This window comes from Lichenostomus cassidix, chromosome 21 (assembly GCF_008360975.1).
Source record: "Lichenostomus cassidix isolate B80296 chromosome 21, HeHo_3.0, whole genome shotgun sequence".
NCBI classification, from domain to species: Eukaryota; Metazoa; Chordata; class Aves; order Passeriformes; family Meliphagidae; genus Lichenostomus; species Lichenostomus cassidix.
The window spans coordinates 5941752-5957284 of NC_139501.1; the positions used below are offsets into that span (position 1 = coordinate 5941752).

General features: G+C 51.4%; 1 protein-coding gene across 1 annotated transcript in view; it reads right to left on the minus strand.

The window, feature by feature from the left end:
- FBXO42 (F-box protein 42) overlaps positions 1 to 14761 on the minus strand; it is a 44876-nt gene extending 30115 nt beyond the window's left edge. Inside the window, exon 1 of the mRNA XM_085080251.1 lies at positions 14626 to 14761. The gene's annotated coding sequence lies outside the window, so the exon portion shown is untranslated. The remainder of the gene's footprint in view (positions 1 to 14625) is intronic.
- Between the last annotated feature and the right edge of the window lie 772 nt (positions 14762 to 15533).

A 15533-nucleotide genomic window follows, 5' to 3' on the forward strand; every position in this document is an offset into this window, starting at 1 on the left:
CACAGCAACAGCGCACGAGGATGACACAGGACTTTCTTCTCCAGAAATTCCCTTTTTATCCTTTCCTAGCACAAGGAAAGGATCCAAACCAGGGCAAGCTCCCAGTTCTTGCATCACCCAGCAGGAGTTTCTCCCAAGTCCACAAAGCAGAGGCTGCCCACTCATCCCCTGGTCCTGAGCTGACCAGGATTATTGGATGAAGATCCACACAGTCCATAGGATAAATGCGACCTGCAGCAAGCCCAGGAAGCAAACCAGCTCTTCAAGAAGGAAGACAAGACATGGCTTTTTCTCAGTATACTTCAATATAAGAATATTACTATTATTTTTTCCAAACCCTGTTACCCCAGAAAACACGGCTGAAAGGAATTAAAGTTATTTATGTAATGGTTTAACACGGGTTACTTAGCAGGATAAATATCCTGATATAGAAATATCCTGATATATAAAATATCCTGATAAACAAACCCTGTTAAACCCCATCAGCATGGGTCATCACCCCAATTTCTAACCCTGGTTTATTTATCAGGAATAACCTGAGCAGTTGTTACAAATCCAGGGCTTTCCCATCCCGGTACACACCGAGCGGGAGAGCCGTGGGAATAGCAGGCAGCAGAGACAGGGAGCGGAAAAGCTTTCCATGGCAACCAATTCCTTCCCAGGAAAATGACAGGCGACAGCATCAGTCCCCACTTCTGTCAGGTTCCCTGATGAAGCAGCTTTGGAAAATCCACAAGGCTGTCAATCTTTGGGAGGAACCACGGCAGAACTCAGCGCAGAGCTCGCATCCCACCAGATGCTCCGCACGTTTCCCGTGTCAGAAATCCCTGCCGGAGTCAATGTTGTGACAGGGGGAGGCTGGAACCCAAACGCTGTGACACAGGCACTGCTGCTGCCAGGAACCTGCCTTACGCAGCAGAAAAGGCACTAATTCCCAGGGACTGAGGGATGGAAAAGGGGGGGGGAAGAAGGAAAAGTGGAGTTGTGCTAAAAAATAATGAAAAAATGAAGGGTTGGGCCTTTTCCAAGCAAAGGCATCCATGGCTGGGAAGTGCCTGTGCTGGTTTCCATCCAGGGAGAAGGGATGGGGACCATGGGGATGGATCTGTGCTCCTCAGGATGTGGGAGGCAGGAGGATCTGTCCCTCCCTCCCACCCTCCCTCCCAGCCTGGGAACAGGAGCAGCACAGCTCCCAGGAGGTAGAGGTTTCACAGCCTCAGAATGTGCCAGAATCCTGAGCAGGATGGTGTTTGCCTCCAGCCTGGGGACAACGGGACCCTGCGAATGGCAGTGCCAGGGCTGGGGGGTTGAGTGATCCCAACACCTTTCATTTGTCCTTTAAATCATACCCAAATCCTGCTGGAGGGAGTCATGGGAAGTGCAGGAATGAACGTCTGCTAGAAAGAAGGTTTTTCCAACTATTAAATCCCCATTTGGATCCTCTGGAGCAGGCTCGGGAACAACCCAACACAGCAGGCTGATCACAGGCACAAAACAACAAAAATCATCCTTAAGGCTAATTTTAGAACAGCAGGAGGAGCCCCAAACAGCAGATCTGAGGATGGAGAAACTCCACTGAGTTTTGTCTGCTCTTCCCAAGCCACTTGATAATATTACAAATATTCCAAAGCATCTCCTTTGCTAAATCCTTGTTTCCTAAACGTTTGAGCACAAGGAATAACCATCCTTGGAGTTTTCACACCCACGCCGTGTTCTTTTTCTGAAGGAAAACAAGGCCAGCAATAAACTCAGCTCCCAAAAGGCAGCTCATCATCAAAATAACCCTCCAAGCTTGACCTGCCACAGATGTGGATTTTGTTTGGAATGGCAGGCTGAGAATAACCAACCCTAGATTGTAAAGAAAAGCCCTGACCTAAAACCCCACTCCAATACAGAAAAAGGAACCCAGGCAGTTGGCAAGAAAGAGCTAAAGCATCCCAGCAGCTCCTATTGCCAGTTGTTCAGCAGATCCCTGAGAGAAAATCCCCCACCTGGGGTTTTACTGCTTATTCCAGGAGCAGAAGTGAGCATTCTTCCATTCTGGGGAGATGCAAGAGGTGCTTTTTCCTTCATCCTGGCTCTCCAGATACTTCCTGCTTGCACTGTGCTGGGCTCCACTTTGTACCTGGGCTAAAATGAATCTCTGAGCACTCAAGGAAGAGATTTAAACAGCTGTGTCTCACCCCAAAGTAGCTGCAATCCAGTTAACTCCAGGATGGATCCCAGAGCCCTGTTCTGCTGGGCTCGATCACTGAAAACACCGACACAACCACCAAACATTCCATCATATTCTGCACCCCAGAGCCCTCCTGACCCCAGAGAAATGCCTTCATATTCCAGCACTAGGAGGGTTTTGGGGAGTTCAGGAATCAGCCTGGAGCTGGAGCAAGGAGGAATTGCAGCAGCTTCAAACACCCCGTGAGGAAATGCTGGAAGGGCAGCGGGAATGGAGCTCTGCCGGCGCCGACGGAATTTGCCTGCCCTTTCCCAAAAGCTGCGTCCCTGCCAGCTGGCAAAACGTATCATAATCCTTTTCCTCCTTTCAGAGCACTTCAATTTTCCCTCTCTCCCCTCCTGAAATTAGTTAAGAACCTGCTATTTATTCCTAAAGTAATTATCTGGAACAAACAGCTGAGGAATATTAAATGCAGGCAAAAATAACCCCACTGGGTTGGAGCACTACTCCAAACCTGCTCCTGCAAATCCCCTCTTGATCCAAGGAGGTTTTCCTACCTGCAGGCACCACTCCTGGTCCCATGGACCCCAAGTCTCAGGCGTGGGTGGCACTGGTGGTTCCCATCCCGAGCTGCCTCCTCTCCTCCACAACTTCCAGCTGCTTTCAGAAGTGAACCTGCAGGGCTTTTGACCTGCCTTCTTTTGTTTTCCCTTTTTTATGGATTTTAAGGGAAAAAAGCCTCCAAGGGAAAGCTGTTGACTGGCAAGGAGAGGCTGAGCATGGTCCTGAGTCAGAGCACTTCACTCACAGGGAATGCTCATTTTCACAAGCCACAAGAAGTGCTGCTCTCTCCAAACACCACCCGAGGAGCTGCGCTGTTCCCACCAGGAACAAAACATTCCAGGTGTGTGAGAGAGGATCCAGCCCTGGCTGGCCAAGGGCTCGGGCTGGAAGGAGACTGGGATTTAATTGCACTTGGCAATCAGGAGCTCTGGAGCTTATTTAGAGGTGGAAGGCAGTGACTGAATCCAGCTCACTCCAGACTCTTCCTCATATTTTGGAATTGCTCCTTCCGCGTGCCAGAGGCTCCATGGGGGCACTTGGGGAAAAAGTCACACTTTCAGGCTGATTCTCTTCCCCAGTCCAAATAAAAATCCTCTTCTATCAGACAGACACGGTTAATTTTTCCTTGGAAAAAAAAAATCTTATCTTTATGGGAAGGATTCTTTCTATATTTTTTTAGTGTTTTAGTATTTGCCTCCCCAGCTGTGCCATCAAGGACTTCACCTGCAGCTTTTCCTGATCGTGATTTTGCCCTAAAAGAAGCCCTGAGACTTTTTCTGGAGAGAAAAGATGAAAATCCAGCACTATTTCCAAGAAGCACAATATTTTATAAAAGCAACAGCACAGGGAGTGAAAGGTCTGTGAGAACCACAGGATTCAGGATAGGGATAAACACCATTAAATAAAATGATTTTTCCTGTCCTCCAAAACTTGCACCAGCTAGAGCTGATCCTTTTGGAGATCAACTGCTGGGCAAGCTCAACAATGGGGAAAAAAAGCAGATTTTAGTCAAACAAAGAAAATAAAGCCTCTAGGAAGCTTATATAAGGAAGCTTAATGTCCCGTCTGTGCTAAGTGAGACCTTGGGAATACCAGCACCACGGATGCTCCTTACCCCTGCAATTCCAAAAATTCTTCCAAGAACAGCTTTCCCTTTTTGTTTTCAACAGGAAATTGCTTTTCTTTCATAAAGTCACCCAGGAAAAGGAAGGAATCCTAAATTCCATCTGCAAGGTTGAAAATTCCAACATTTCTCTGCCAGCACAACCTCCCTGTGCTGGTTTTGCCTGTGAAAACAGTGGGTTTAGGGACTCTGCAGACAAATTCCAACATTCCAAATGACATAATTTTTACTGCTTCCCACTGTCCTGAACAGCACCACTGCAGCTGAATTTTGGTTGAGATTTCTGTAATAAAAAGGTATAAAGATCTCAGGAATCCCTCCCAGCCCAATGATGAGCTGACCCTCAGCTATTCCAGATCCCTGCTCATTTTTTCCAAGGTTTCAGTAAAAAACAGGCAGCAATGTAACATTACACAGCAGGATTTATTGCACAACCAGCACAGCAACCTGCAAATAAATCCTGCTGAATCTGTTTTCCCACAAAATTAATGCACTGAACACCAGAATGAAAATGTGGGGGATTATTCTGGATGTATTATTGTAATACAAAACTGGGAGCTGGTGTTTGATGGACTTTTTGGTGTGGAGTTCACAGGAAAAGGGGAAGCAGCAGAGTTTAATGACACCACACTTGAGGTGAATGTTGGGAAATCATTATTATTGTTATTATTATTACTATTATTACAACAAAACCTCAGAAATTGCTCCAAAGATTAATAAAATATTAATAAATAGGCAGGAAATTTATAATGGAACCATGAGGTAAACACTTCCACTGACCTAAAATCCAGCCCAGTTTTGCTCACATGAAAAACAAGTCTAAAAACACAACTCCTGTAAGTTCTGTATTTCTATTTCCATGCCAAGAAAGACAATCTTTAAAAATCCCTGCAGAACGCCATGACAAAAGGCAAAATCACCATCCACCAACCCCCCAACTGGTAATGGATGGATTTGGAGAATTTCCAGGGTTTTGGACAGTATTATTACCCTTAAAACAGACTGATTTGTCTAAAATCAAGCGCTGGTAGCACAAGGGAAGCTGCTCGGGGCCAACAATCGGCAGTTCCCTTTTCCCGTGCTCCTGAAATCCCCTAAATTTTGTAGGAAATGAAGAGGATTTTGGGCTCACAAGCTCCCTCTGCTGGCTCCCGCCAAGCCCTTAATTCCAATTATCCTCACCTCAACTTTTCCCAGCGAGCAAATCCGGTTTCATTTGCAAACTGAACGCCCAAAACCCGGAATAATCCCTAACCAAGCAAATAAAAGGCTTTGGGGCTGGGAAATGGAGGTTTTTCCAAGGAAAAGGGCAGCTGCTCCTCCTGTTGTAACATCTGCTGTGGGAGGATGAACTTCACAGGATGAAAACATCTGATGGGATTTATCCAAACCTGCTCAGGATGATTTATTAGCAAAAATTCCCGATGGGGAATGCTGAGCAAACGTACACTGAGAGATCCTGGGAATGACTGTCACCTCTTTCTTCACTAAGGGAGCACAGGAGCTCCTGGACAAGCTCTTGGAAAGCTGTGGATGATTATTTTGAGGACAGCCTGTAAAAATGTCACAGCATTCCCTGGCTTCTCCAGACACCTGAAACCTCCCAAAGTCCCCGAAATTGGTTCATGTGCACAAATGAAGGGAATTTATAACACAACCATGAGGAAAACAGAGCCACTGAACCTAAAATCCAGCCCAATTTTGCTCATCAGAAAAATCAGCCTGAGAGCACAACTCCTGTAAATTCTGGCTTTCCATTTTCATCCAGCCCAATGCCCATTTCCACGTCCCAACTGCCCAGGTGGAATAATTAAATTAAAAACATGAAAGTATTTTAGGAAAAGGGTTTGTTAACGAAACATCCAAACATATTAGATGACTGAATTCCCGATTTTCTGACAGGCTGAATTAGAGGCCTGTGGGATTATTTTGTTCAAATTTTTGTTCCAAGCTCCCTGCAGAGCAGAACTGAGGGATGCTGAGGGCGTCTCCCAGCACAATTCCCAGCGGAAATGCAGTCCCACGTGTCCTGCAAGCAGTGGCACAGGAAAGGCGAGTGCCGGAGCTTCCGTGGCCGGGAAAGCCCTGGAGCACATCCACCCCCTGCAGCTGAACAGCAGCTGGGCAAGCAGGAAAATGGCATTTCCTACCCCTGTACCGCTCGGGATGGGAGCGTCACAGCTTTTCCGCTCTGTTTCCACGATTTTGAGCTCTCTTGCCTTTGCTGAGGACACTCATGGTTCCTTTCCAGACTTATGGATCTTGGGGGAACTGAGGATCATGGAATAATGGTTTGAGTTGGGAGGGACCTTAAAGCTCATCCCTGCTATGGACAGGGACACCTTCCACTGTCCCAGCTTGCTCCAAGCCCTGTCCAGCCTGGCCTTGGACACTTCCAGGGATCCAGGGGCAGCCACAGCTTCTCTCTGGAACCTGTGCCAGTGCCTCACCTCCCTCATAGGGAACAATTCCTTCCCATTGTCCCATCTGAACCTGCTGGATCCCAGAGCAGGATCTTTGAGACTTTCATGCTCCTGTTAATCAGGCAGAGAGGGGCAGCAGGATCAGGAATCAGTGAGAGGGAAAGCAAACTTTGTAAGCCTTGTTTCCAAAAATCCATTGAGGGATGGACACACAACTCCCTTCAGAAACTACCAGCGCTTCCAGAGGCTGAGAACAATCCACATTAACACACCCACTGCAGTGCTGGCCATGTAATCCAGGAATCTCTGGTGGGACAACCAGGCAAGATTCTGGTGTCCAACACTGCTGCAAAATTCAGGTTTAATGATTCGCTGTGGGGATGAAGTATGGAGTTTCAGGAAAATGAAGTCAAGCACAGCCAGGTCAAGGTCAGGGTTTTCCAGTGAGGAACTCATCCTGGGGGTTCTCATGCTTCCAGCTCTGGTTCTGCATCATGACGTGGTCTTTGGTAGTACACACACATCCATCAGAGAATCATGGAATTGTTAAAGTTGGAGAAGACCTCCCAGATAATAGAGTCCAGCTGTCACCCCAGCACGGCCATGTTCACCACTCAACATGTCCCCAAGTGCCTCATCAACTTGTGTCTGGAACACTTCCCAGGGTGGTGACTCCAGCACTGCTCTGGGCAGCCTGTGCTAGTGCATGAGTGCTCTTTCCTCACCAAGGATCACACAGGATTACTGAGGTTGGAAAAGCCCTCCAGGATCATCAAGTCCACCCTGTGCCCAATCCCCACCTTGTCACCAGCCCAGAGCACTCAGTGCCACATCCAGGCCTTCCTTGGACACCTCCAGGGATGAAAACTCCAAACCTCCCTGGGCAGCTCCTGCCAAGGCCTGACCACCCTTTCCATGGAGAAATTCCTCCTGATGTCCAACCTGAGCCTGCCCTGGCCCAGCCTGAGGCTGTTCCCTCTCCTCCTGTCCCTGTTCCCTGGGAGCACAGCCTGACCCCCCAGCTGTCCCCTCCTGTCAGGAGTTGTGCAGAGCCACAAGGTCCCCTTGAGCCTCCTTTTCTCCAGGCTGAGCTCCTTTCCCAGATCCCTCAGGTGCTCCTGGAGCTCAACACCCTTCCCAGGTCCATTCACATCTCTGGACCTTCTCCAGACCCTCAGTGTCCTCACCACAAAGGTCCCAGAACTGCCCCAGAACTGGATGTGCCCCAGCAGTGCCAGGACAGGGGACAGGCACAGCCTGGGCCTGTGCCCACACTGGGACTGTGACCAGCCAGGGGCCATCAGCCTCTTGCCCACCTGGGCACACCTGGCTCATGTCCAGCCCCTGGCACTGGTAAAGCAGGAGGTGGAGGGTACCAATTTTATTTTTGCAATAAATAAAGTTATTCTTCAGCCCAAATTCACCTCTCTCGACTAAAAAACACAAGTCATGAACAGACCCCAGAGCTTTCACACGGTGCAAAGATGAGCTCAAGGCTACAGACTTTCAAGCCATAAAAATATATACTGGAAAAAACCCCATTCTCTTGCAGCCTGCGTGGTCAAGGTTTAATTTGAATCGATACCCAGAGCTTTCAGGCGAACTGCTGACTTGGCAGCAGTGCTGATGCAATGTTTTTGTCAGCAAGCAGGACAGCAGGATATCCAACACTATCTCCACATGGACATTATCAGCGATGAGCACCACAAGCTGCTCCTCCCTCGATCTGAACTCCTGGACTGTGACACATGGTGTGTGTCAGACACACCCAAACCGTGCTTTTGGGATGTCCACTGGCTGTGGCTGTGTCAGACACACCCAAACCGTGCTTTTGGGATGTCCACTGGCTGTGTCCCACATCCAACCCGTTTGTGTGCCACCTTCACACCCATTCCTGCCATTCCTGAGGTGAAGCCTTTGATGGAAGCTCCCAAGCAGGGATTAACCATCACAAACACTGCCCAGAGCAGGGCTGGATCAAACCAGAGGGAGTTTAAAGGCAGATCTGTTTGCTAAATACACTGCAAAAATATGAAAGATATTTTCCCTCTCTCTAGCAGAATGAAAGGAGTTTCCATCACAGACACACAGCCGGTCTGGGCACAGAGACACAACCTGAAACGCCTTCACACATTCCAGCCTTCCACATTCCAGCAGTTAACCCCATTTTGCAGGTGAAGGAACAAAAGCCACGAGAAGCTGGGGTTAAGCAAACCCCCACCAGCACTGGGATTATGGTACTGGAGGTTTCCAGCTCCCTGACCTGTGCCGCTGCCTCACCAGAGTTCAGATGGATGTGAAGACAGCTGGAAATAAATACCTGAAAAGGAGCCAACAAGAAACATGGGAAGGGACTTTTTACCAGAGCCTGGGGAGCCAGGACAAGGGAATGGCTTCCCCCCGACAGAGAGGAGTTTAGATGGGCTATTGGGAAGGAATTGTTCCCCATGAGGGTGGTGATGCCCTGGCACAGGCTGCCCAGAGAAGCTGTGGCTGCTCCTGGATCCCTGGAAGTGTCCAAGGCCAGGCTGGACAGGTCTTGGAGCAACCTGGGACAGAGGAAGGTGTTTCTGCCCATGGCAGGGGTGGCACTGGATGGGCTTTGAGGTCTCTCCCAACCCAAACCATTCCATGATTCTTTGATGCCCTAATCAAAACCTAAAAAGGTGATGGGAAGTGTGATATTCCTGAAGAGCAAACACAGCATTAAGTGCTTCCTTGACCTCCATGGAGGTGCTGGAGTGTGTAAACTCCAAATGTGCTGGAATTCATGGCTGGTTTTTTTTGGCAGAAAATGTGAATTAGGGAGGGCAGACACCCAGCAGCCTCTGGGGGAAGAACCTGATATCCAGCCTGAACCTCCCTGACACAGCTCCAGCCATTCCCTGGATCCTGCCCCTGGTCACAGAGCAGAGATCAGAGCTGCCCTTCCACATTTCTCCCCCAAACTAGCACCTTGGTGGGGGAAAATCCCAACCAGCTCCCAGCAAACAGCAGGAAGTGAGCAACAGAGGATTGCCTGAAATCCTTGAGGGGATAAAGCAGATGGGAAGGGATGGATACGAGGGGCAGAACAGTCCTAGGGTGGTGGCAGTGCAACCCTGTTATTACAGAACTGGAAGGATCCCTCTGCATGCCCTCTGAGCCCAGGCTTGAAAGGAGGGAGACATGGGACTAAATCCATAGGGAATTTCAGCACAGAGAGGTGTGAGGGGCTGGGAACAGCACCTATAAACCACCAGGCAAACCCCAAACACAACTGAGCCAGGACAGGAAAATACAACCCAGGGAGTCCATTTGAAACAGATTCCATGAGCCTGACCCGCCCAATGGGCTGGATGAGGATTTGCTGCAGTTTCCATTCATTTGGGTGGAATCAATAAGAGCATTTGCTCTTATTTTTAACAAGATTTTCTTATTCCTCAGCTAATGGGAAAGACAATGCATGGAGAATCAGAAACAGTGGATACTGGGGATGAGAAAAGCAGGAGCTATCCTTTCATCCTTTGTGCCATGTCACAAGACTGATTGTTTAGGGATGCTTAAATATTAAATACTAAGATAGAGACAACAAAAAACCCCAGTCAAATCCATATTATGTTAATTAGCAAATAAAAATTCAGGGAAATTGTGCTAATTTCAAATTCATCTCTACCATTTAATGAGAAAATGAGCTTCCCAAGATGTCCCTTTGTTACCACCCTGTCACCCCAACAGTCACCATTAACCGACACCATTCCGAGCAGGAGAACAGGGCAAATCCCAGATCATCAATCTCATGGAACCCTGGGATCTCAAAGCATCCAGGAATCCTGTTCAGAGCAGGCTAAAGCATCCCCTGTACCCCTCCCAAGCCACAACACGAGTCTGTGTCCACAGAAACCTGAAAGTCTGGGAGGTTTCAGGAATTCCCAGCAGCTGTTGGAACTGGGAAGGAAAACACTCAACACAAAAACAGCTCTGGGAAGAGCAGGACCAATTAAAGGCAGCTGCTGAGAAGAACTGAAGTCAATCATTCCAGAATGGATACAGTGATGCTGCTCCAGAGGGAGCTGCCACTTGGTCCTCTCCTTCCCGGTGTTTTGGGCAGGTGGCAAAAGGCTCTGATATGCATCCAGCACCAAGGACAAGAAAAAACTGCGATTCCCACGCCCAGCCCCTTCCCTGGAAGCTCAGCACGAGCATAACGGCACCCAAAGGGTTCATGAGTCTCTTTTAAAGCACAAATTAATCACTTGGATCGCTGCAGGCTCTCCAGAGTGACAAAAACCCAGTTGGAATGATTAATCCGTGTCCCAGATTCCCTGACGTGAGAAGTTTGGGAATGGACAGTTCTTCCCGCAGCCACCCCGACTTCACAGTGAGACTCTGACATTTCTGAGCTGCTTTTTACCCAGAAAACCCTGAATCACTTGTCAAACCAGAGATGATGATCTGCCCACTGAAACCTAACGAAAGTCAAAATCATGGAATGGTTTGGGTTGGAAAGGACCTTAAAGCTCATCCCATTCCAGCCCTCCCATGGATAGGGACCCTTCTGGGCTGCTCCAAGCCCATTCCAACCTGGCCTGGAATGAGAAGCTCCAAATAAATAAAAGCAGCTCTGCCAACTTACCTTAAGTCTCCAAATCCCCAAATTATGACAAAATTTGCACAAGCACAAGACAAAATGAGCCAGGGAAGCATTTCCAAAAGAGTCTGGAACCCAGGGAGAGATGCAGTGTGCCAGAACTGCCAATCGCTGGTGCCTGAACTGCATCCATGGGGGGAAAACAAGGACACCCAGTCACGGATGTTGCGGTGCGAGTTCAGCAAGCAAAGATAAATATTTAAAGATTGTCATAGAAAAAGGGGAGAGAACACAGTCCAGAGCAGCTCCTGAAACAGCAAATTCCTGAAGGGAAGAGCCCTGATTCCTGCAGGTTGCTCGACACGAGCCACGATTTTCACGTGGATGTGTCACCCCTGCCCTGCTTTGATCCAGCGCCGCAAGCGAGTTCAAAAGGAATTCTGACCTGGATTTCCCAAGTCCATCAAAAGCTGTGCTGGCTGCTCCTGGCAGCACAGCCTTGATGCTGCTGGAGACAGCCCAGAGAGACACCAGCAGAGCCACTCAGGGCGGAAAACATGCTCTAGAAGGAGCCCCTGCCTGGAGAAACACCCCATGAGCACCCAGAACCTCCCAGAGTCCTCTTTCCAGCTTTTATCAGGATTTGGGCCAAACCTGAGCCCAGCTCCAGCACCTTTCCCAAGCCCTTGCAGCCATCCCCACACAATGCTGCTTTCCAAAGTCAAAACCTGAAGCGTACCCACCTTGAACCTTAGGAAAATCCATCAGGGCAAAGCCTGAATGGATGTTTTCCAACAAAGCCTGCCCTGACGGAATGCACAGGGAAAAATCACTTCCCTCGGAGGCGCAGCTCTGTTTACACAGAGAGTGGGAAGCCTTTTCCAGCAGCCCTCGCTCACATCCTGTGGAAGTGGCTGGGATGGAAGCGGGCTGTGCCCAAACCCAACGCCTCTTGCAAGCCCTGGAAACAGAACTTCACGGATCAGCCGAGTGCTGGGAATACACATCCAGACCGTGCCTGTCCTCCCACTCCAAACCTGCCGCTGCTGTCACTCCTGGCAAACGTGAAGGTTCTTGTACACATTAAATTTCCTGCGATTAAGGATGGGATAAGGAGCACATCCTGGCTCTCCTTGGGAGCAAACACTTCTCCTGAAGGTGCCCAATGCAGTGGCTGAAATACCCAAATCGATGGTTACACACATTCAGCAGTGGGAATAAAGCAACCCCACCTTCATTCCAACCCCAGGCAGGGCAGGAACACGTGTCCTGCAGGTGAGACTCCTTCAGGGGCTGCTCCCACAGCCAAATGCAGGGAAAACTGGAGTCACAGCAAATAAAGGCTGAAGTAAACTCAAACAAAAATTTAAAATCACACACACTGCCTGTAAATATCCACGAGAGAAAACGATAAAACCATCCAGAGCCCTTCCGAATCCAAGAGCTTCACCTGCCACCCCGGAAAAGAAATGCTGTCTGGGTGGAGTCACCTGTCAGGGAAAACTCCAGGGAACACAGCAGGAAAAAAATGCACAAACATCCCTGCTATGCCAAAACAACCACGGGATGTGGCTCTGCCGCCGCCTGAGCATGGAGACACAACACCCCTGGAGAACAGGACTGAATCCAACGTGGGAACAACATCACGTCCAAGACAAGCACCATCCTGCCTTGGGAAAAAGTGCCCAAGGTTGGACGGGGCTTGGAGTGACCTGGACTAGTGGAAGGTGTCCCTGCCCAAGGCAGGGATGGTCTGTAAGTCCCTTCCAACCCAAACCTTTCTGGATTCCATGCAATAGCTGGAATTCTGCCCAGGATTTTGCTGTCTTCTCTCCCAGTTGTGACACCAAGGAAAGACCGAGCCCAGGGGGACACTGGGAAGGCAACCTGAGGGAACGATCCCAGTTTTCACCATAAGGAAAGGAAAGGAGAGACAGTGGTGGGAACACGTAAGGCTGTGGGAATGAGGAAACCTCCCACTCTCCATTTGATCCCCAGAAGGGCCAAGCCCCAGCTGCAGCCGCTATGTCGCGATATAAAGCACTTTGTCAGGACACGGCAGCACCGCCCCCCCGACCGGGGCTTCCCGAGCCCGCCCGGCAGGCTCTGCTCCTGAAGGACAGGTGGGAAACGGTCCCTTCCCACCCTGGGCGCAGATTTAGGTCGCCAGCTCCTCCAAGGGAATTCACTGTAATTCCTGTCCCTTTTAGCCAAGGGGAAGAGTTCCAGCTGCTGACCCTAGCCGGCTCCCGGGGATAATTAAAGCCATTGGAATACAAACGACATTCCCGGTGATCCCGGGGTTATCTCCCATCCCCGTTCCGCAGACAAGCATTCCCTACTCCCCTTTTGTTCCTCCTGCGAGCATTCCTTAGAGTTCAGGTCATTAACAGCGAGACACCCCGGCCCTGCCCCACTGGAAAACCCGACTGGAAAACGCGACTGGAAAAGCCAAGAGGTTTGAGCAGATGAGATAATGCTCCTGCCGAGCCCCTGCAGCGGCTGCTGAGCCCAGCCCCGCCGTGACAAGAACACGATCCCAAATAAAGCCATTCCCAAAGCTCCGAGCGCACATCGGCAGCGCAGACAATGGGGAGCGACACCCCAAAGCCACCGGGAGTGCCGAGCTGGGCACCTCGGCTGCTCCAAACCGCGATTCCAGGACCGAAATCCATGGATCGACACACAGCCGGCACTCGGATGGAGGGGAGATGTGGATTCGCACGGAGTTACAGCAGAGACTGAGCCTCACCTTTGTTTTCACACGTACCCAACGTGAGCTGAGGTTCTGGGAGCACCCCCAGCACCCCCAGCCGTGATTCTCACCCCTAAAGCCATGTTTTCCACCAAAACCCCAGTATCTCCCCCAGAAAAACACGTATTCCCCCCCCAAAAGCCATGTGTGTGTGCCCGCAAACATGTTTCCTCCCAAAGAGCCATGTTCTCCCCCTAATAGCCATACTTCCCCCCAAAAAACCGTTTTCTTACCACCGCCAGCACTGCCAGCCTGTGCCTCGGCATTGCTCAATGCCAGCACCGATTTTTGGGAAAACAGGGCTTTTAGGGGGGAAATGGGGCTTTTTTGGGGGGGGAAATATGGCTTTTTTGGGGCGAGGCGTGGAGTTTGGGGGACAAACATGGCTTTTAGGGGGGAAGATGGCTATTTTGCGGAAAACATGGCATTTAGGGAGGAAAACAGAGGTCTTACGAGAGAAACGTGGCTTTTTGGGGGAAACACGAGGTTTTTTTGGGAAACATGGCTTTTAGGGGGGACGCATGACTGTTCTGGGGAAGCATGAGGTTTTTGGGGAAATGCCTTTTTTGGGGGGGAAACATGGATTTTAGGGGGGAAAACATGGCATTTTGGGGAAAGCAACATTGCTTTCAGCGGGGAAAGTCTGGCTTTTTGGGAAGGAAACATGGCTTTCAGGAGGAAAACACGGCTTTTTCGGGGGGAAGCACGGCTTTCAGAGGGGCAGGCTTTGCCCAGCCCTGAGGGAGCCCCCGGGGCCGCCTTGCCCTCGCCCCCCGGAGCTAGGAAGGGGCTTCCTTCCTCCGAGAAGGGGCTATAACCCCCCGCGGGCTCTGCCCTCCGCAGGGACCCCCCAAAACGCTGTGAGAGGCTGGGACAAGGGCTCCCCTCACCCTCCAGCGCCAAATGCGGTCCCCTCCACACCAGGCCTGTCCCGCCCCGAGGGGCCCGTCCCGCCGCCCCGCTCCCCGCGGAAGCGCCCCGCCCGGGGAAGCCGCACCGCGGGGCCGCTCTCACCTGCCGCCGGGCCGGGCCGAGCCGGGCCGGGCCCTCAGGGTTGCGGGCGGCGGGGCCGCCGCGTCGCCCCGGTGACGGCTCCGACCGGCGCCGCCATCTTCCCTCCCCGCCCTCCCGCCGCCGCCCTGGCCGCGCCGGCCGCACACTGCGCAGGCGCGGGACCACCCCCGGAGTGCGTGCTGATGGGGCGGGAACGGGGTGGTGACGTTCTGGTATCGCCATGATGGGAAGGTCAAGTCTACTATCCGCAGTGCAGAGAGGGGACCGCCATGTTTGGGTGGTCTCGCCGCCATGTTGGGATGGTCATGCTGCCATGTTGGGAGAGGCGGGCGGGCGAGGCCGCCATGTTGGGGAGGTCGACGCTGAGGCGGAGGTGCCAGGGCGGATCCCGTCGCCTGTCCCGCTCTCTCCCCGCACCTGCCCGGTTCCCATCCTCATCCCCAGCCCCGGGAGGCGCAGCCGGGGCACGGGGACCCGCCCTGCCTTCAGGGGTGCCACTCAGCGCCTGCTGCAGCCCCGCCATGCGTACCCCTCACAGCCCCGAAGCCCCTGAGGGCTCAACAGGGAGGCGGGATGTGAGCTGTTCCCGGAGGGCTGTGGTGCCCCTCTTTCCATGGCGGTGAGGAAAAGAGAGAGCGGAGCCCACAACATCCCTGTGCGGGCTGTATTTTGCCATCAGGTCCTGCTGGCGAGTCGTTTGGGGACTTTATTTTCAGGGAAAAGGGAATCACTGCCGCCCTGTCTGTCTCCCACAGCGCTGCATCCCACACGGAGGAGCCTGCTCAGCATCCCGGCCAGGCGCCGCGCCCAAGGGGATGCCCCAGGAGCCTTGTGGAGAGCTGGGAGTGCCGGGGAGAAGCCATGGGATGGAAACCTTGTGGAGGGCTGGGATAACCTGAGGGGAGACG